A 22,500-nucleotide genomic window follows, 5' to 3' on the forward strand; every position below is an offset into this window, starting at 1 on the left:
AAAAGTACTATACCGATTTTCACCAGACTTGGGTATGACCTAAGGGTGAATCTGTCACAGTTTCGATATAGTACGCAGCAGTACTTTGTAAATACTGTAATGGCAATATTAAGTAAATGGCAAATATTTTCTTAAGTTAATTTTTTGTTTATGAACAATATTACGCAAGAACTACCGAACCAATTTCAACGAAACCTGGTGGACATGTGGGGCATGACAAGTTGAATTATTAGATTTTGAAGAAAATAAACCGAAGTAGAAGGACGCAGTGGAGTTAGAGCAAATTAAGGCTGATTGACGTGGCGAAGGCCTCTATTTAACACTGTAAAAAATAATGGTGAAAAAATACTGCATGCCAAAGAAAGTAAAGTTAAAGTTTACGGATAACAGTGTATGGAGAATACAATGATAATATAATGATCCAAGATGGAGGAACAGTTAGTCAGCTCAGGCAATGAAGTCTAGCCTAATAAGCAGTCCTGGTTATGAAGTTATGCAATGGGGTGGATAATGAGAGCCATTATTATATACTGAGTAAATATCTATTCAGTCATGATTACAAACAGGAGAATATCTCTTGGATTTAGAAAACCTACAATATCAAAACCTTTGATGACAATAGCAAGCAAATTTGAAAAAATGGTAATTCTTGTATTTTAGTAGTAACGAAATTTAAAGAAAGTAAATCTTAAATTTTAATAGCACGCCAATTGAAAGAAAGGAAATTCTGATATATATATATATATATATATATATATATATATATATATATATATATATATATATATATGCTTGCAATTTTGAAAAAAAATAAGAGCACTCTGAGAGTGCAGACGTCCACCACAGCAGCTTATTTCTCGATACCAGCTTGCCCATAACAGAACCTATTTAGACAGTAGGCGTATTTGAAGTCTGAGTGACAACCATGTGCGAACTTGGGGTTAAGGTTAGGATTAATTTGGTTGACCTTCTGCTCGACCTTGACCTTTGACTTAGGACTTTCAAGATTGAATCACTTCCACGTCTGAACATATAAATTGATCCCTGAAAGTTTTACTACTCTATGAGTGAAATTGTGGCCATGAAGTTGGTCAAAAACAAACAGAGACAAACGGATGAAGAGGGGCGAAAACACAACCTCCTCCCAACTTCGTTGTCGGTAATTTTGATCTACCAGCTCGCAATATCAAAAAGGAATTAATTATAATGTTTTAGCAGCACGCCAATAGTAAGAAAACTCATTGTGATATTTTAATACACCGCATATGTGAAGGTATTTCATTATATTTAAGTAGCCTACAAATATGAAGAAAAGTACAGCTTATATTTTAGTAGCACCCGAATTTGAAAAAGAAATAAAAATAATTCTCACACGCAAACACAATTCTGAAAAGAAAACTGATATATATATATATATATATATATATATATATATATATATATATATATATATATATATAATGTATATATATATATATCATAGGAAATGAATGTAAAGTAATTTTGATATTTTAGAATCAAGCGAATTTGTAGCAAAACTAAATTAATTTAGAAATCAAAGTAATTGATATTTCTGTAGCACGGGAAATTGATGGTAAGTATATTCTGATATTCTGGCGTGGTAATAAACCATATGATTCAGGGAGATTAGGATGCATCTACAACGAATATAAATTAAAATAAGCTTATATATATATATATATATATATATATATATATATATATATATATATATATATATATATATATATCACGCACACACACGTATGCAGTCCATGATAATCAATAACATCAGTAATATATATATATATATATATATATATATATATATATATATATATATATATATATATATATATATATCACTAATCATAAATAATGTAAATTCTAATTGCCCAAAGAAGAAAAATGAGAATTTAAATATATCTTCTTTGTAACAGTTCCAGACACAAATTCAAGAGTAGCATCAAAGTTAAACGAATGATCACAGAAATATTTTAAGAAATAGAAAATTCTAAAATCGTTCAGGCAATGGAAAAGAAAAGGTAATTATGAACAACGTGATAGAGAAATTGATGTAAAAGATGAATAAAATATATATGAACCTTGTGTCGCAACGTGTCATAAGTTGGAATGGAATAGTAAATAATATGCAAAGATAAAGGGAGGAAGTAAAACAACTTTTGAAGAAGAAAAGACTACGATAAGAACCAAAACATTTGGTTAAGTTTACAATAAGAAATTATAAAATGTTCTAAGAAAACTGAAATTATATTAGACCGAGTGTTTTAGCAAAATACAAAAATCAAACTTATAGCAAAAAATAAAAAATAAACAACTCTCTCTCTCTCTCTCTCTCTCAAAATGAAAACACGCTTACCTGCCCCAAGAGCCAATCAGAATTAACTCTACAGATGCAGTGCTTCATTTCGTCCCATGATTTTTCCAGATTTCGTTTGGTGTAATACGAAATGTTCTACTGTCATTAAGGAAGTCATAGCCATAGTATCGACACAGCTGTGGAGAACAAACAAATAAATAAATGAAAATAACCATACAAATGAATTGATGAAGAAATAATCTATATATCTTTGTCTATTGGAATTACGATCAAATATCAACATTAATCCTAATAGTATAATTTCAAAAAAAAAAAAAAAAAAACTAAAATGTAAAATCAGAAAAAAACTCGGCTATAACATTTTACGTTGAATCAAATATTTCTTTACTTTTTAAAAATATAAAAACATTTTGATATACTACATAGTAGACATAATCCAAAAGCCTCTTCTACCAGCTTTTGTATATGTTGAGTGAAAAGTTCTTGCAACTATAAAAAAAAAAAAAATAAATAGTGGAAATGAAACTGTTCTATCTTCGATGCTCAATCCAATATACAGAAATCCCAGAGTGAATCGACGTTGATCGAGTCACTTTCTTTCATTTCCTCCCGAAGTTTTACGATTCAACTTTTTCCAAAGTTATCCCAATTATTCTCTCTCTCTCTCTCTCTCGTTGATTCTCTTATTATAAGTTACCTTCCCGAGAAGACCCGTGCCATAGGACATATACTATAGCTCTGTAACTCTCCTAAATATTAAATTCTCGAAAAAAAAAAGAATTTAATCTCCCTTATTATCTTCAAAATTAACTGAAAACTTTGAATGGTATTTAAAAGGGTATATAAGAAAAATCACCGTTACTATTAATTAAACAGTAATTATAAAACCACTCTAATACGGTTAGTAATTATAATCATACTAGTGTACGCGACCCGTCAAAAACACGTCTAAATATTTAGATATATACGGACACACGCACACACAGATTCAACCCTTCCCACCCCGTCCCCATTTCCTAACTACAACGAGCACTCTCTCTCATTTGACCGTAACAGAAAAGAAATATATCTATATACATTATATGGTCAGACACTTCTTCATTATGTAAGGGAATATTCTAAACAAATCCACAATGCCAATTGAAATACATTTATTCTGATTTTACTGTTCGTATCTTCCCGTCTGACTCTCTCTTATCCTTTGACTTCTGGCTATTCTATTTTAAATAAAATTTCTCCTCAGATTTGAAAGCTTCCCACCTAAAAATATTATGAAAATTGAACCCTCTTCACTCATTCAAGCTTTTGTGAATCCCCAAATCCCCTCACCATGACGTCATCAGAGGGGAATTAGTGGGCAATAAATCCTGTCAAGATCAGGGGTTATGTCAGAATGAATTCAACTCGACCTAATACATGAAAAGTTGTGAAATTAATTATTTCTAGAAGCTGGGGAGAATACGTGAGATTTACCAGTAACGATCAAAGACTAAAGATGGAGAAAACTATATATGTATGTATGTATGTGTATATACACACACACACACACACACACACATATATATATATATATATATATATATATATATACACACTCAAATATAAACATATATACACATTCCTTACATATATATATATATATATATATATATATATATATATATATAATATATATATACACATACATACATACATATATATAGAGATATTTATACCTTTTCAGATGTGAATATTCTTTTAGAAAATATCCAGATCTTAAAAGAAAGTGAAAGTGATGTCTGAATATATTCAGATCACAGTATTTACTCTCTCTCTCTCTCTCTCTCTCTCTCTCTCTCTCTCTCTCTCTCTCTCTCTCACACACACACACACACACATATATCTCTCTCTCTCTCTCTCTCACACACACACATATATACTGTATATATATATATATATATATATATATATATATATATATATATATATATATACCTTTGAAAACACAATTTATATGATCCTCTCTCTTTTCAGTGTGATGAAACTTTTTTTTTTTGTGTGTGTTCAGGAGCTGCTGTTATCAGTCATGATTATATTGATATATTTGATAGGTAAATTGTTCAAGAACTTTTGAACAACCTATAATAATAATAATAATAATAATAATAATAATAATAATAATAATAGTAGTAGTAATAATAATAATAACAACGACAATAATAATAATAATAATAATAATAATAATAATAATAATAATAATAATCAATAATAATATTTCTGATCTGCATTAACGTCATAGATTTAGGATTAACTAGTACAATATCCAAATTTTCCGATGATACTAAACTACGCATAATGCTGCAAACTTTGAAGACGTAGAAGCATTAAGAGAGGATCTAATGAAGCTAGGAGAATGGTCCAGAAAGTGGCAAATGCCTTTCAACTGTGGAAAATGTAAAGTCATGCACATAGATTACAGTAACCCACAATGAGATTACTCACTGCTGGATAATGAAATAGAAAGTGTAGACCAGGAGGAAGATCTCGGTATTATTATCAGCAAGTATTTGATGTTCACCAAACAAAACATAAAAGCTGACAAAAAGACACAAAAATAATAGGCTACATAAAGAGACAATTCAAATACAGAAATAAAGACACCGTACTGCAACTGTATGCATCACTAGTAAGACCCTATCTAGATATACGGAGTCCAATTCTGGGCTCCAAGTATTAAGAAGGATAAAGATAGATTGGAAGCAGTACCAGCTAGGGCCACCAAGCTAGTTCCACCACTAAGGCAATTTGGTTATAGACGGAGGATGGAACGTTTGACCTTATTTGATCTAGAACCTCGGCGACTAAGGGGACAGTTAATGGAGGCATTCAAAATTCTTAAAAGGAATGACAAATATAGATTACAACAATCTATTCAAGCTTAGCACAAATCAGTCCAGAGGTAACGGATACAAACTGGAATTGGAAAGATAAAACACCAGTCAATGTGACTTTTTTTTTACATAAAAAATAGCAAATACTTGGAATAGACTTCCAGCGCATATAGTGAATAGTGACACGGTAAACGAGTTCAAGAATAAGTTAAAAAGAAGATCATAAGAACTCACTAAATGCTTAAACTAAATCGCTCTACCAAAGAGCAAATGGAGTCTCCAGGGATGGACTTATTTATAAAATCTCTCTCTTTCTCCTAATATCCAAAATGTTTCTCTCTCTCTCTCTCTCTCTCTCTCTCTCTCTCTCTCTCTCTCTCTCTCTCTCTCTCTCTCTCTCTCTCTCTCTCTCATGAGATGTACTTCCTCACATACATTTTCTGTGTATCTATAATATGGAGAAAGTCAAGACTTCTAGAAGCCTATCTTGCATCCGTGATGTCCCAGGAATCGGGTCATCTCTTTGAATGCATATTGGCCGGATACTTCGGGTGTTGCCCACTCCAGCCTCTTGATCAGGTATATTAATACCTGAACTATTTCTAGGCTTGAATTTGACGTGACCAAGTTCGTCAATCCTTTGAATATACTTAGAACTGTGAGTCCGACACGTATCTTCCTTAGGATGAATGTTACTCTCTGTAACATGAATTCTAGATAGGAGGAAGGGGGGTGGTTGACTGGAAGGTTCCGAAGGACACCTTTCAGGTCTGACAAGACTACGAACACCCTTAATTGGAACAAGGTCCATATGTTCAGAAGGATTAACATTCAGAACTTGCTGTTTTTTATGAACTTGCTGAGTGGTGACAAGTTCAGAATGGCTCATTGATATCTTGAGTCCTTTTCGTTAACACGAAGCAGCCTTCCCTGGAACTCGATGAGCTAAAGTTTTCTTACTACCTGTATGCTCTATAGCTCTCAGGTATACTCCTCCAGGAGGGTTTTGAACTGTAGGAGAAGGTAAGGAAATGATGGTAGGGACATTTCTGTTTCCCATCAATGGCTCATCTTGAATAGGCTTTGGACTGAAGGATCGAAGGTCCTGCGATCCTGAGGGAAAGTTCCTCCTAGCCGAAGCATCTTTATGCTTCGAGTAGTCAGTAGGCTTAGACTTTTGACCATCTGCCTGTAGCATCGTGGTCACTGGAATAGTGGGATGTTGTTGAGCAGCCTGGATATTTCCAGCATTTCCAATCTTCTTTTTAGGTTGGGGACCCACAACCACAGAAGATTTTCTCTTTGAAGGAATGCCCCATTTTTGGAGAAGACCTATGTTCTCCATGGTGGCGTTCTTAATTACTTCCTTAATGACCTCGTGTGGGAAGAGGTCTTTACCCCAGATGTCAGAAGATATTAGCTTCCTTGTTTCGTGTTTTACTGTTGCATCAGCAAACACAAACTCTCTGCATGCTCTCCTAGCCTTCATAAAGGCGTAAAGGTCCTTCACCAAGAAGCCATATGCATTTTGGCTATGACCATGAGCATGTCTGGGGTACTCTCGTAGGTTGAACACAACTCAATGTAGTTTTGTAGAGAAAGGGATGTTGCAAGTCTCTCCTTTGACTCCTGTTCATTACACAAGAGCAACTCAGACAATTTAAGGAGACATACCTTGAATTGTCGACTTGCGACGTCCTTGTCTAATTTTCCTACTGAAAATGTCAAATGGACTTCCTTCCAATCCTTTTCCTGTCCGGGAAAAGCTGGTGACAAAGGCTTGCACTCATCGAGTGTGGGACATGGCTTACCCGCCTCTAACGCTTTGGCAACAGAAGTAAATGCCTTCCCCATAAAGGGGAATGAGAGTGAAGTAGGAGCAAGAAAGGAAGGGTGTCGGTTATTCAGTGAGAATACTTTCGACTCTGAATAACCAGCCTTCCTTAGACTACCTGAAAGGATAGTCTGTGCCTTATCATGGTCGAGAATCAAGACCTCCTTTGGTTCCGTTCCTTTTCTTGACTTTGGTTCGTACTTCAGTCCAACCCAACAATTAGGGAAAGCATCAAAGCTTGGCCAAAATTGAATTTTGTCCAAAATAACAGCACCTATTTTCTCTGAGATGCAGAGATTGCCATTTGAAATCGGCATCTGCTCCGGGAACCTCCAGGGATTGGTTATGGAGCATGTTGGTAGGTCTTGATTCATGGGTCGTTTGACTGACCCCTGGGAAGCAACAAGAGAAACTTTACGAGGATCTATCTTGCGTTTTACTTCCTGCTTTTCGTTTTGTCTACGAAAGCTCTCTATTTGATTCTTCAGTTGGATACATAATTGTACCACATTATCCAATAGAGGGGTAGAAGACGAAGATGTCGACATCGATGGCTCCAAAGCAGGCACAGGCGGAGGAAATTCCGACGCAACATTTTCCTCTTCTACCTTGGGGCATTTCTTGCCCTTAATCCCAAAGGTTTTCTGACCGTCAGGGGATGTAGTTAGCTCCTGAGGCACTACTGTTTCCTCACTTGCTCCCGGAAATAGTAGCTTACACATCCCGTCATTAGGTAGGAAAGGTCCCGGAGAGATCTTTTGAAAGCCTCTCACCCAGTTGCGTAATTCATATTGATCTGTATCCCTAGTCTCTGTAGACTTGGGATTTTCAAAACCTTCGGACATTAATGTCCGACATATAGTGCAAACCTGTGGGTTCCAATAATGTAGGGATCCAGAAATAATATTGCAGGGGGCATGAAACCTGCAAGTATTATGACCATAAAAATACTTACTCTTGGCCTTGCAGAGGACTGCAGCACAAGGTATCTGGCGTTCCTCCTGTAAAGAAAGGAAAACCAAATGAGTATACAATGGATTATCTCCTTGACAATCAGCATGCAAATGTCCTTTACAATAGAGTAGCTTAGGATAGTAAGCTATAAAGGGGTAGTAGGAGATACATACTTGTGTACCCCTGTGAGCAAATGCTGTTGCCTTCCCTCAGTATTAACTACATGGAGATTTCTCAATTGAGTAACTCCAAGTAGAAGGACTTTCACCCCTAGGGGTAGAGAAGTATCAAATCACTGTCCCAAAATAATGTTAATACTGTGGGGTCAGGATGACTGATTCTCGATCAGAATATTGAAAAAAACTATTCATTCAATATATGAACAGTACCAGCAGAATGCTCGTCCAAGGGTACCCAAGGTATGTCAGAAAATACTACTGTATCATGGTACTGTAGTTTTCTAATTGCAGTAAGTCTATATTGCAATTTACTGGCTGCCGTACATCATCTATTGTAGTCTAGTCATTATGCTGCCTTCATAGTAGCATATGACAGTATGGTCCAGCTAGCATGAAGCCAGCTGGACTAGGAAAATAAAGACATATATTTGTATATCCCACTCAGCCTATTTGCTATAGTCTTCCTACTACAGTATATTAAAATATAGAGTTTCCTGATCAGGGAGACTCAAGGAAAAGGCTCCACCCTTTAAGGGTTAGGAGTGTATTGCTCCTGCCTTGAAGTGTTTAATATTGTAGGGTAATCCTAATACTGATTTCTAATCAGGATATTGAAGAAATCATATTCAATATAGGATTGGGCTCAGCAAATGCCTGTGTTGGATATCCAAATTTTATAGGAGATAACTACTAGTATAAACTATATAGTAGTTTTCTATCTACAGTATATTCTATAATGCAGATATACTGGCTACCTGTATAAAATATACAGTAGTTCAGCCGGCATGTAGCCGGCATAGCTAGGTCTTGCCAGCATACCCGGCAAGCTAGCTAGAGAGAGAGAGAGAGAGAGAGAGAGAGAGAGAGAGAGAGAGAGAGAGAGAGAGAGAGAGAGAGAGAGAGAGAAAAGGCTACTCCTTACTGTGAATGTATACAGTAATTAAGGATGTAAAAGTCTAATTTGACTGCCTTTTTCCAGAAAGAAGGTTCTAATAGAAGGGGAGAATGTACCATTCAGGCTTCCATGAAGCTACAGTACTATTGCCGACAAGGTACCGCCGATACACTGCCAGCCGGCAAGTCCAGCAGTACCAGTACAGTCGGCGTGCTGCCAACTGAGTCAGCACTATCTGTGCCGGCCTGGCCGGCAGTACCCCGGCAACAGGACCTGTAGCAGCAGTCCAAGGGAGGACTGAAGAACCTTGGGAGCAGAAGGGACTTCCCTCTCACGGCCATCATGGTCGCCGGCAGCCATCTTGGCTGCCGACAGTTGCCGGCTAGGCCAGCAATTGCCGACAGATGATGTGGTTGGCAGCAGTATGCTCTGCCATCAGCCAAAGACATGGAGCGAGAGGGAGTCTGGCTGGCTCCGGCAACCTACCAGCAAAGGAAGGTTGCAAGATGCCGTCCTAAAGAAAGACAATGGCTCAGCCATCAAAAGAGGACAGAGGGGTAGGGAACAGGGTCCTGTAACGAGTGTGAAGGGAACTGGCAAAAATTGTCAACCCTACCACCTGTAAAAGAAACACTGTTTCGGTATCGGCAGAATCCCAGGGAACAGGAGAGACCCAGTTCTCCAACCCAGAGATTGCCGACACAGTTAAGGGGATGGCGGCACTGCCGCCTCCTCTAAACAAAGAAGAAACAGAGTTCCAGTGCCACGTATCCTAGGCTAAAGAAAATTACTCTTCAGCCCAGAGTACTGTGGCATAGGACTAGTCTTTCAGTCGCAAGGAGAAGATGGTATCCTACCATAACTTCAAGTGCGGCTAATGATGGCTAACCTCCATTGCCGGCCACCTAGCCGGCAGGGGAATGATGGTATCCAACAACCCATTCGCCCTGCTGGCAGGTCGCTGACATAAGACTAAATACTGAGATTCTGACTAAATCCCAAAACCCGATGGTATACCACAACCAACGGTTAAGGGAAGAGGCAGGACAAACCCTGAGTTAGCAATCTCTGAATAAAATTCAAGGCACGGCTATTAGGGTTGTAGCCTGAGGCTACACTCAGAGGGAAAAAGATTACCCTTAAGTCTCCGAAGAGACGTGTAATGTTTCATAACATTCTAGGAGGTATCAGTCTCCACTGAATGAAAACAATACACGAGGGTAACCGGGAAAAGTCTGAACGTATAGTAAAACGTCTAGGTAAGGTTACCTAGGCTATACGAGATCTCGGTTACCTAAATCACCGATACTCTAACTATACGATCGACAGAGAAAAGGGGGAAACAAAAATTATGCACGTTATCGAAACTTTACAAGAGTAATTGCCTAAATAGCTAAATAATTAAAATAATTAAATAAAGCTAGTAAAAACTGGAAGTCGTTCTGCTATCTAAATAACACATGCCTAACGAACGACGGCGCTATGGCCCCTCCAGTAACTGGTCTAGCTCTTAAAAACAATAAAATGCTCTAATTTTATTGTGAAACAGGAGCTAAAATATACTCATAGTAAAGACCCGATACTCAACTTTCCAGAGGCGGAAGAAGATGGAGAAAGCATAATAATAATCCTGTAAAACGATCAAAAAGTTAGATCACCAGGAAATATCACCGAGCGAGATCGCTACAAAAAAAGGAATGTCCGCTGTTGTATTCCCAATAGCATTACGAGAGCAGGGAGAGCCTTTGGACGGCTCCCTTTTGCCACATCCTCCTCGAAGCCAAAACGCTGTATGGGGTGCAGATTGCTATGGAGGCGTGTCAAGAATGCGTCCGCTGATATTATGCGATATCCTGTGGAGAAATTTTAAGGATATTCGCACCAGGAGTTAGAATTCTGGATACCTAAAGGTAAAATTCTCTGGGAATATCACTGTAGTACATATATCCCTTAGGAAGCTACTTTAAGGAACTTCCATCACGACGACATGGCTTGAGTCCAAAAATATTATTTGCAAACCAGTTTTGCCCCACAACCATCTCATCCTAGTCATAGGAGTTAAGCCGTCAGTCTCACCCTCCCGTGATCCGCAACTTTCGACGTCTTTTTCATAAAGGTAAGTCATTCCTCAATAGTCATTATATGTGTTTTGTGACCGGGGAACTCCTAGGTTAGGTTAGGTGGGTTTGTTAGGTTCTGTGCCCTTTTTGTACTTTTTATATATTTTGTAAAACTTATATGGAAAAATTATTTAAAATTTGTATGGAAATATCTACCCTTACTATTGCTAGTAATGTCACCGTACCGCTGGTAACTCTGTGTATCATTCGTAACATAGAGAATTTTACCGTTTTCAGTAAATACCTGAGGTTTGTGACCTGTCATGCTACTAGGTTAGGTTAGGTGGGTTTGTTAGGTTCTGTGCCCTTTTTGTAATTTTTATATATTGTATTAAGTAAAACTTTTATGGACAAATTATCTAAAATACGTATGGAAATATCTAGCATTGCTATCATTAGTAATGTCATCGTGCCGTTGGTAACTCTGTGTACCATTCGTCAACGTTGGTAACACTGTGTGTCATTGGTGACGTTGCTAATGTTATCGTTCGCAGTACATTCGTAAGGGAAGTGACACCGTTGAACAAGTACTTATATTTAAATATTTTAACACAACATATATGACAACAGTAATTATGTTTAACCATTTTAACAGAAAATATATGTTTTCCTGTAGGAAATAATGTGACAACCGGTTTTCACCTTCATTTCATCCGTAATAACAGCAACCAATTCGTCAACTTAAAGTTAGCCGAATTGGTTGATCTGTTTGTTTGCGGTTGGAATGAAGGTCAAATTCGGTTAAATCACATTATTTACTATAGGAAAACATATATTTTCTGTTCGAAATCACACCCTGTAATACAATACAAATTTACCCTATATCCTACGAAAATGGGGGACCCCGACCCCCAGTGGGAACTCGGGGTTTTGGGTGGGGAAAACATACTGGGGAAACGATATATAATCGTAAACCAAGCCTTTTCTTCTCTATACATTACCTTCTTGAATGTACAGTATTAAAATCAGAGGAAAATACAAAACAGTATATCTGGATAAACTTTGGAGGCGCCGTTGCAAAGATTATTTCATGAAAAAATACTGTGACCAGTGCTGCCAACATCTGATGTAGATCAAATGTTAGCATTCCATGTTAACATTAGCACCCGTACGTACGTACGTTCGTGCATACCAGTTTTCGACCTGCGCAAAAATCCCTCCCCCTCCAATTACTCGTTTTATTATCGTATACCTTTTAAAATCATCTCATTTCATATTCCCATTCAATATTTTTATCATACATTCCATTTTATCTTTCTATATTGGGTTTATTTCTTTAGTTATTTCCTTTTCACTCCCCAGTTTCATATATATACTTGCTCTGGACTAGTTTCCCTATCCAGTTCATTCATGGTAAAATCATCTCATTTTATATTCCCATTCAATATTATTTATCATTCATTCCATTTTATCTTCCTATATTGTTTCTATTTCTTTTGTTATTTCCTTTTCACTCCCCGGTTTCACATAAATACTTTCTCTGGACTAGTTTCCCTATTTAGTTCATTCATGTTTACCCTCTAGACTCCGTTGTTTTTCCCTTAACCAATCACAAACCGATATGTATTCAAAGTTTACACAAGGGGGTTTTCAACTGATATTTCCCTACCCCTTCCTTTATCTCTTTGAGTGGTCTGTTCATACCCCTTCCACCAAATCCTTTTCCCTTGAAACCTTTGTCCTAGTAAGGTGTCCGTCATTTCAAGTGAGATTTATTTTTTCATATTTTTCGATGGAGGAAGTTATAGAAACTTGTAACGGCTGCAGTATTCCGTACCTAAAAGCATTTGCTAAATTCCAGGGTGATTTTTATGATTCTTCAACCAATGTTGATAATTTCCTGATAGAACACAACGTAATTCCTCAACTCTTACACTGCCCCAAGTGCCTTTCCCTCCTACCTTACAGGAAAGTCATTCACGTGTTTTATTGTAATACTGAATCTAACATACCTAAAACCAAAAAGAAACGTCGTTGTGGTATTACCGTTACTTCTTAACCCTGGATAGGTACGGTCCTCGGACACCCCTTTAAGGGTATACTCGGACGCGAACGACCCCGACGCCAAAAAAAATTCTTGAAAAATCAGTTTTTGCAGTAACCTCCTTTTTTCTTTTGCCAAAAAAAACTTCAATGAATGCTTAAAACAACTGTAAAGATAAATACTACTCATCTGCATAAAAGCTATTTATTATAAATATTTTAAAAAATTAAGTAGAAAAAAAAAAGACCTGACATAAAAATTCATAAAAAAAAAGTTTATACATATATACACAAATCCTTTTAGGAATTGATTCTTGAATGTTTAGGACACATCTTGATGTATTTTGGATGAAGTCAGACCCATGGAGGTGAAGATCTGAAATGAGAAAAAAAGGGTAACTTTTTTTGGCCAAAAAAAATTGTCCAAATTTCATGAATTTTTTTGGGTACCCAAATGAAATAGGAAGTGGCTACTTTTTTTAGGGAATAAACATATGTTATCCTAAAATAGAAATATGTAAAAAAATCTTCATTATTTTGTAAATTACATTTATATCAGGGGCCATATCTAAAGGTAATTTTTTGAGTACTTGGAAATTTCGTAAAAAAATACATATATTTAATATATAATATGATATTTATGCAGGTAAAAATATACCAAAATATCACAAATTCTATAGGGAACAAGAATATATATAGATAGGGCAGCTTACGCTTCGGATATGTCCACAAAATGGCCGCCAACCACACTGACTCAGACTCCCTAATCTGCCACTTGAAATGTAGGAAGGGTATGTCAATTTCAAGGTGTTATTTACTAATCTAATTATTATTGGATATGCATAAAAATTGTATGGTGGGTTGCTGGATAATTGTCGATTATTTTACGACTATAAAATTAAAATTCTGACCCAAAAAATTTTTTTTGAAGGGAAATAAAATCGAAAAAAAAAATGTAAAACAATATTTTAGCTAAAAAAATTTGATGATATTCAATCAAAAAAAAAGTAAACAAAATTTTCCGACAAATAAACATCTAGAGGAATCATTACTCTGTGATAGTTCCTTAGTACGTAGTAATTTTGAAAGAATTGGGAAAAAACCAAAAAATGGCAATCACCGGAAAATCGAACACATACCTATATATACGCCATATCTGGCTAAAAAAAAGATAGGCATGGGTAGCCAGATCATCTAGAAACACTTTCCAACACTATAAAAATATAAGTTTTGCGACACTACTTGCCAATTCCTTACGGTAACATGACTAAGCAAAAAAATGCAAAACAAATAAAAAGGGGCACTCGTGGAAAAATGGCCATTCTAATATACGGCATTTCAGAAAAAAAAAAATTTCAGCCACGTGCTAGGCAAACCATCAAGGCATATTTTCCGACAAATAAACATATAAATGAAATATTACTCTGTGATAGTTCCTTAGTACGTAGTAATTTTGAAAGAAATGGGAAAAAACGAAAAAATGGCAATCACAGGAAAATCGAACACATACTTATATATACGCCATATCTGGCTAAAAAAAATAGGCATGGGTAGCCAGATCATCTAGAAACACTTTCCAACACTATAAAAATATAAGTTTTGCGACACTACTTGCCAATTCCTTACGGTAACATGACTAAGCAAAAAAATGCAAAACAAATAAAAAGGGGCACTCGCGGAAAAATGCCCAACATTCTAATATACGGCATCTCAGATAAAAAAAAAAAGACATGCACGTGTTAGCCCAACCATCAAGGCATACTTTCTAACACATAAACATGAAAAAAAATCAATAATATACGGCAATTCCTTACTACGTAGTAAATTTTTACAAATATTGAAAAAAAAAACAGAAATTGGCAACCGCAGTTAAATACCCAATATACCAATAACTACGTCGTATCTGACAAAAACAAAATCACGCATGGGTAGCCAGATCATCTAGACACACTTTCCAACATTAAAAAAGCAAAAGTTTTACGACACTATTTCGCAATATCTTACGGAAAAATGACTTGGCAAAAAAATTAAAAAAAATTAAAAAGGGACACTCGCGGTAAAATGCCCGACATTCTAATATACGACATCTCAGATAAAAAAAAAGACATGCACGTGTTAGCCCAACCATCAAGGCACACTTTCTAACACATAAACATGAAAAAAAAATGAATAATATACGGCAATTCCTTACTACGTAGTAATTTTTACAAATATTGAAAAAAAAACAGAAATTGGTAACCGCAGTTAAATACCCAATATACCAATAACTACGTCGTATCTGACAAAAACAAAGTCATGCATGGGTAGCCAGATCATCTAGACACACTTTCCAACACTAAACAAGCAAAAGTTTTACGACACTATTTGGCAATATCTTACGGAAAAATGACTTGGCAAAAAAATGAAAAAAAATGAAAAAGGGGCACTCGCGGTAAAATGGTCCTCGTGGTGATGAACAACATTTTAACTAAAAAAAAAAACATGCACATGGTAGCCAAACAATCCACCAAGACTTTCCACAACTGATAACCTATACAAGTTGCACCATTCTACGACAATTTCATAATACGTAATAACTTTGATAATTATGCAAACTACCTCAGAAGGGTAAACTCGGACGCGAACGACCCCGACGCGTCTCAGAAATCGGGGAAGGAGTACAGCTACAGCAATGCACATCTGGACACTACTAGAGCATGTAGGGGAGACACCTCCTGCAGGTCGATCACCCACAAATTCAGTCACAGGGGTGAGTCACGTGAGAAAAACCTGTTTTTTTTTGACGCTCGGGGTCGCAAACGACCCACCGTACCTATCCAGGGTTAAAAAGGTACATTTCTGGGATAAAGTCATCTACCCCCATGGTAGATAATATTATTTGCAAACCACTTTTTACATAAACATTGGCCCCACAACCATCCTCATCCTAGTCATAGGAGTTAAGCCGTTAGTCTCACCCTCCCGTGATCCGCAAGTTTCGACGACTTTTTCATAAAGGTAAGTCATTCCTCAATAGTCATTATATGTGTTTTGAGACCGGGGAACTCCTAGGTTAGGTTAGGTGGGTTTGTTAGGTTCTGTGCCCTTTTTGTATTTTTTATATATTTTGTAAAACTTATATGGAAAAATTATTTAAAATTTGTATGGAAATATCTATCATTACTATTGCTAGTAATGTCACCGTACTGCTGGTAACTCTGCGTATCATTTGTAATATAGAGAATTTTACCGTTTTCAGTAAATACCTGAGGTTTGTGACCTGTCATACTAATAGGTTAGGTTAGGTGGGTTTGTTAGGTTCTGTGCCTTTTTGTACTTTTTATATACTGTATTGAGTAAAACTTATATGGATAAATTATTTAAAATACGTATGGAAATATCTAGCATTGCTATCATTAGTAATGTCATCGTGCCGTTGGTAACTCTGTGTACCATTCGTCAACGTTGGTAACACTGTGTCATTGGTGACGTTGCTAATGTTATTGTTCGCAGTACATTCGTAAGGGAAGTGACACCGTTGAACAAGTACTTATATTTAAATATTTTAACACAACATATATGACAACAGTAATTATGTTTAACCATTTTAACAGAAAATATATGTTTTCCTATAGTAAATAACGTGATTTAACCGGTTTTCATCTTCATTTCATCCATAATAACAGCAACCAATTCGTCAACTTAAAGTTAGTCGAATTGGTTGATCTGTTTGTTTGCGGTTGGAATGAAGGTCAAATTCGGTTAAATCACATTATTTACTATAGGAAAACATATATTTTCTGTTCGAAATCACACCCTGTAACACAATACAAATTTACCCTATATCCTACGATAATGGAGGACCCCCAGTGGGAACCTGGGGTTTTGGGTGGGGAAAACATACTGTAGAAACGATATATAATCCTAAAATACAAAACAGTATATCTGGTAAACTTTGGAGACGCCGTTGCAAAGATTTTCATGAAAAAATACAGTAACTAGTGCTGCCAACGTCTGATGTAGATCAAATGTTAGCATTCCATGCTAACATTAGCACCCGTACGTACGTGCATACCAGTTTTCGACCTGGGCAAAAATCCCTCCCCCTAGGCTAGGCAGAAGCTTTTCCCCCTCCAATTACTCGTTTTATTATCGTATTCGTTTTAATATCTCATTTTACATTCCCATTCAATATTATTTATCATACATTCCATTTTATCTTCCTATATTGGGTTTACAGTATTTCTTTTGTTATTTCCTTTTCACTTCCCGGTTTCACATAAATACTTTCTCTGGACTAGTTTCCCTATTTAGTTCATTCATGTTTACCCTCTAGACTCCGTTGTTTTTCCCTTAACCAATCACGAACCGATATGTATTCATAGTTTACACAAGGGGGTTGTCAACTGATATTTCCCTACCCCCCTTCCTTTATCTCTTTGAGTGGTCTGTTCATACCCCTTCCACCAAATCCTTTTCCCTTGAAACCTTTGTCCTAGTAAGGTGTCCGTCATTTCAAGTGAGATTTATTTTTTCGTATTATGCGATGGAGGAAGTTATAGAAACTTGTAACGGCTGCAGTATTCCGTACCTAAAAGCAATTGCTAAATTCCATGGTGATTTTTATGATTCTTCAACCAATGTTGATAATTTCCTGATAGCACACAACATAATTCCTCATCGCTTACAGTGCCCAAAGTGCCGTTCCCTTCTATCTTGTAGGAAAGACATTTACGTGTTTTATTGTAATACTGAAACCAGCATACCTAAAACCAAGAAGAAACGTCATTGTGGTTATACCGTTACTTCTTATAAAGGTACATTTTTGGGAAAAAGTAGTCTACCTCCTGGAAGATAATATTATTTGCAAACCACTTTTTGCATAAACATTGGGACCATGAGACCCTCATGGAGGGTACCGACATATCCTCCAAAACTAGTGTCGATTGGAGAAGTTTCTGTTCTGAGGTTACCGAATACTTCTTCGATAATCAAGAGGCGATTGGTGGTGATGGAGTAATAGTTGAAATAGACGAATCTCATTTTTGTAAAGCTAAATACAACTGTGGTAGACCTTTAAGTGCCATATGGGTCTTTGGGGTATTGAACGTGAATCAAAGAAATTTTTCATTATCCCTTTAGTCCCCCCTCCCGTTCTACTAAACGAGATGCTACTACTCATTCAGAAATATATCAAACCTGGTAGTGTTATTATCAGTGATAAGTGGTCTGCCTACAACTCTCTTTCGGAAATTGGTTACAAACATAGGACTATTAATCATTCTGAACATTTCGTTGACCCCCAAGACCCAACCATCCATACTCAAAATATAAAACAGCTCTGGAGAGAAGTGAAGGAGTGGGTTCAGAGACCTGGAATGAAGACTGAATATTTTAAGCAACATTTTTCCAGGTTCTTTTTTACCCACTACTACCCAGAACATACGTTACCGCACCACTTCTTCATTACTGCCAGTCGCCTCCACCCTCCCATACAACAACATCCAATGGACCCCCTGGACCTACAAGACACCAATGCCCCTCATCCATCCGCATCCCAGTCATAGGAGTTAAGCCGTCAGTCTCACCCTCCCGTGACCCACAAGTTTCGTCGTCGTCTTCATGTAGGTAAGTCATTCCTCAATAGTCATTATGTGTGTTTTGTGACCGGGGAACTTCTAGGTTAGTTTAGGTGGGTTTGTTAGGTTGTGTAAAAGTTATATGGAAAAATTATTTAAAATACGTACGGAAATATCTAGAATTGCTATAATTAGTAATGTCATCGTGTCGTTGGTAACTGTGTACCATACGTCAACGTTGGTAACACAGTGTATTATTGGTAACGTTGCTAATGTTATCGTTCGCAGTACTTTCGTAAGAGAAGTGACACTGTTGAACAAGTGCTTATATCTAAATATTTTAACACAACATATATGGCAACAGTGATTATATTTAACCATTTTAACAGCAAATATATGATTTCCTGTAGGAAATAACGTGATTTAACCGGTTTTCACCTTCATTTCATCCGTAATAACAGCAACCAATTCATCAACTTAAAGTTAGCCGAATTGGTTGATCTGTTTGTTTGCGGTTGAAATGAAGGTCAAATTCAGTTAAATCACGTTATTTACTATAGGAAATCATATATTTTCTGTTCGAAATCACACCCTGTAATACAATACAACTTTACCACTGTAAGTTACATTCATAAAGACATACACAAGTACAAAACACAAACAAAATCACAATTACAACAGTGTGTTACTCACATATATTAGTGTGTATTCAATCATTACTCTGTTTGTTCAATTATTACACTGAAAAAGGTCCTCATAAGTGATGTGTTTCCCATGCATGAAAAGTGTTACCAAATTTTCAAGTGAAGCTATTCGGCTTATCCTATACTATATTTTATTCCCTAAAAGAGTGTGGGATTATAGACAATATTCCGTAAAATAAGAGAGAATTAAAACACTATCATTCAATTACAGGACAGAATTAAATATGCTTCTAAATCTAAATAAAAATGTAGGCAGCAAGTAATGTTTACATTGGAGACCTGTATTTACATCCAGCTGTCAAAACGAGTCTACGACGCTCAAAGAAAAAAATAACAAGGAAAACATTTTGGCTTGGTTTTGCTTTTGTAGTTGTTATTCTGCATTACACTTTGGCATGCTGATACTGAGTCACAATAAACGCTCACAATACAAATTTCACATAGACAACACAAACAACACAGCAACACAAACGTTTTGGTAAAGATGTCTTTGTAAACAAACTCTTTTGAATGAAATCCCGTTGTTCACTGCTTTGCCATACATTGTTCCTTCATTACAAAACGCACAAAACATTCAAGACCAAGAGGAAGCCATTATATCAATAATATTGGCGTATAAATCCGAAATATTACGTAAAAGATGTAGCAATAAGTTCGTGTCACACAACAGGAAACTTGCCGCCGAAAGCAACCACATTCAAGACCAAAACAAAAGCTGATAATGTCATTGGTTGGTACATTATGACGTGGAATCAGTGAGCCAATGGGAAGGAAACATTGCTGTGACGTATCCAGGCCACCAAAATTGTCTAGTGGGGACCAAAGACTATATACTGAAGGAAGACAGGAAGGCTCAAATATGAATGGTAAAATATCGGAATGCCGAAGGAGTTAATGCAACATGAGAAATTATAGTTGTGGGTGATTGGTGTGGTTATTAAATTAATGTGTTTAAAGGTTTAATGGCCGCTCATGAATGGCAGAGGCAAGGGACATTGTCATTTCCTTAGCTGGTAGAACAATGCCCTAGAGACTAACCATATATTATTATTATTATTATTATTATTATCTCTTGATAAGCTACAATCCTAGCTAGAAAAGCAAGATGCTATAAGCCCAGGGGCTCCAACAGGGAAAATAGCCCAGTGCGGAAAGGAAACGAGGAAAAATAAAATATTCTAAGAAGAGTAACAACATTGAAATAAATATCGCCCATATAAACTATAAAAACTTTAACAAAACAAGAGGGAGAGAAATTAGATAGAAAAATGTGACCGTGACTGAGTGTACCCTCAAGCAAGAGAACTCTAACCCAAAACAGTGGAAGATCGTGGTACAGAGGCTATGGCACTACGTACGATCAGCGACCAAGACACATCTTCATCCAAGCTAGAACCAGGGAGGGACAGGCAATGGCTTGTGCTGACTCAACAGACAGTCCTATAGACTCCCCCAAACCTCCCATCCTTAGCTAACAAGGATGGTGAGGTTATAAACATTACAAAAAACTATAGAGTTTGGGCGTGACTCGATCTCCCGTCCAGCAGAACGACAGAGAGGGACGTTTCCAATAGGCCACCACAACTCTGAGCAAGTGTTTCATGTAACATTGCCTATGTACAAATTTCAATAATTTCTTCTTTTTTATTACTCTCTCGGCTTAGAGGAAAGGACTGCACGTTTCATGTCAAATTTGCTTCATGCTTTTATCATCCCAATTAAATTTTATTCCCGAAAATATAAAGTTAACCTTTTATTACACGGTATCGGAGAGCGATTGAAGGTTTCATTTAACATTTGGTCAGCGCTTTTATTATCACAGTTGAACTTCATGTGCCTTTATATCTTTATTTTCATTTTCATGCAGAACAACCTTCCACGCAGGGAGCTAAGCCGTTTTTACTGCTTAAATTATTACATTCAGTAAACTCGCGGAATATTATTGAATTGGATTGCATTTATGAAATTGGGTTTTATCACCGGCGTTGGGGCCTGTGAGACCATTCAGTAACCGAGTGAAACTGAAGGAAAAGCTAGAAGAGGTTAGACAGCAAGAAGGAAGAAAGTTAGCAGGACTGGGGTAAAGTACAGGGATATAAAGGAAGGCCTCTAGTCTAGGCAACTGAAACTGAGGGAAAAGTTAGAATAAGTTGGACAGGAAGAAAGTTAGCGGGGACGAGGTAAATTACAAGGGTATAAAGGAAGGTTTCTAGGGGACGATGTGACACTAGGGCGAATAACAAGTTAAGATGGCGGAAAGGAAGAGGGAAGAAAGAGAAAGTAGATGGCTAAAAAGTAGATACAGCTAAGGCTCCGTCCACACGGACGAGTTTCGCTCAACAAAGTTTCTTTCAAGTGACGTCAGAAGCGTAAAAGCAGCGAGTAAAGTTCGGTATAGGTTTTTTTTTTCGTATGATTAACGAAGTAACGAGAGGTGTGCTCGTTATTGGTTAAAGATTTGGGAGATGTCACTGCCTGATGTACGAAGTTACGTTTCTCACCAATGCCAATGAGATACATTTTTTCTAATACGTAATTTTCAAGTTAAAACATTTCAAAGTTTCATTGGTCCCGTGAGAATGCAACAGCCCGTGTCCCACATTTACGTTGGCGCAATCTACAGTGAATGACGAGTTGCAGCAATTTCTAAAATAACTCTGGGTACTAATATTAATAATGTTATTGAAGATGAGGGATTAGTGAAAACTAGCTCTTTCCGGCAGATATAACATAAATGTGACAGGCGAGAAATGCGGCAAATTAGCAAGTCAAAGAGATCTCTTTTCTTGGGCGATCATAGATGTGTGTGCAAGTTTCGATTATAATTTTACATAAACTCTGCTCGGAAATCCTTGCTGTTACGTGTACTGAATTTCTATATAATCGTATACTGTTTGGTGATTGTAGGTTCCAGTTTCGAGACAACATTGTAGAGGATATTTGGATCCATTCTCCTATAAATCATGAAATATGGTTCCGATTCATTTTATAACTCCTGTAGTATTATCAAATTCACGACTTTCCAAATTACGTCTCCTTTGGAAAGACTCTAGGCACCAAAT

The 22,500-nt window shown here is 36.7% G+C and overlaps 1 long non-coding RNA gene across 4 annotated transcripts in view; it reads right to left on the reverse strand.

Annotated features, from left to right (window-relative positions):
• LOC137621678 (uncharacterized) overlaps positions 1-22,500 on the reverse strand; it is a 146,083-nt gene that overhangs the window by 86,412 nt on the left and 37,171 nt on the right. For 3 of the 4 annotated variants that reach the window (XR_011040285.1, XR_011040283.1, XR_011040286.1), the window contains one exon: positions 2,381-2,517. This is a non-coding gene — a long non-coding RNA (uncharacterized lncRNA). Of the gene's footprint in view, positions 1-2,380; positions 2,518-20,071; positions 20,131-22,500 lie in introns of those variants that run through there. The other variant, XR_011040284.1, reaches the window with a different exon arrangement.

This window comes from Palaemon carinicauda, chromosome 28 (genome assembly GCF_036898095.1).
Source record: "Palaemon carinicauda isolate YSFRI2023 chromosome 28, ASM3689809v2, whole genome shotgun sequence".
Classification (NCBI taxonomy): Eukaryota; Metazoa; Arthropoda; class Malacostraca; order Decapoda; family Palaemonidae; genus Palaemon; species Palaemon carinicauda.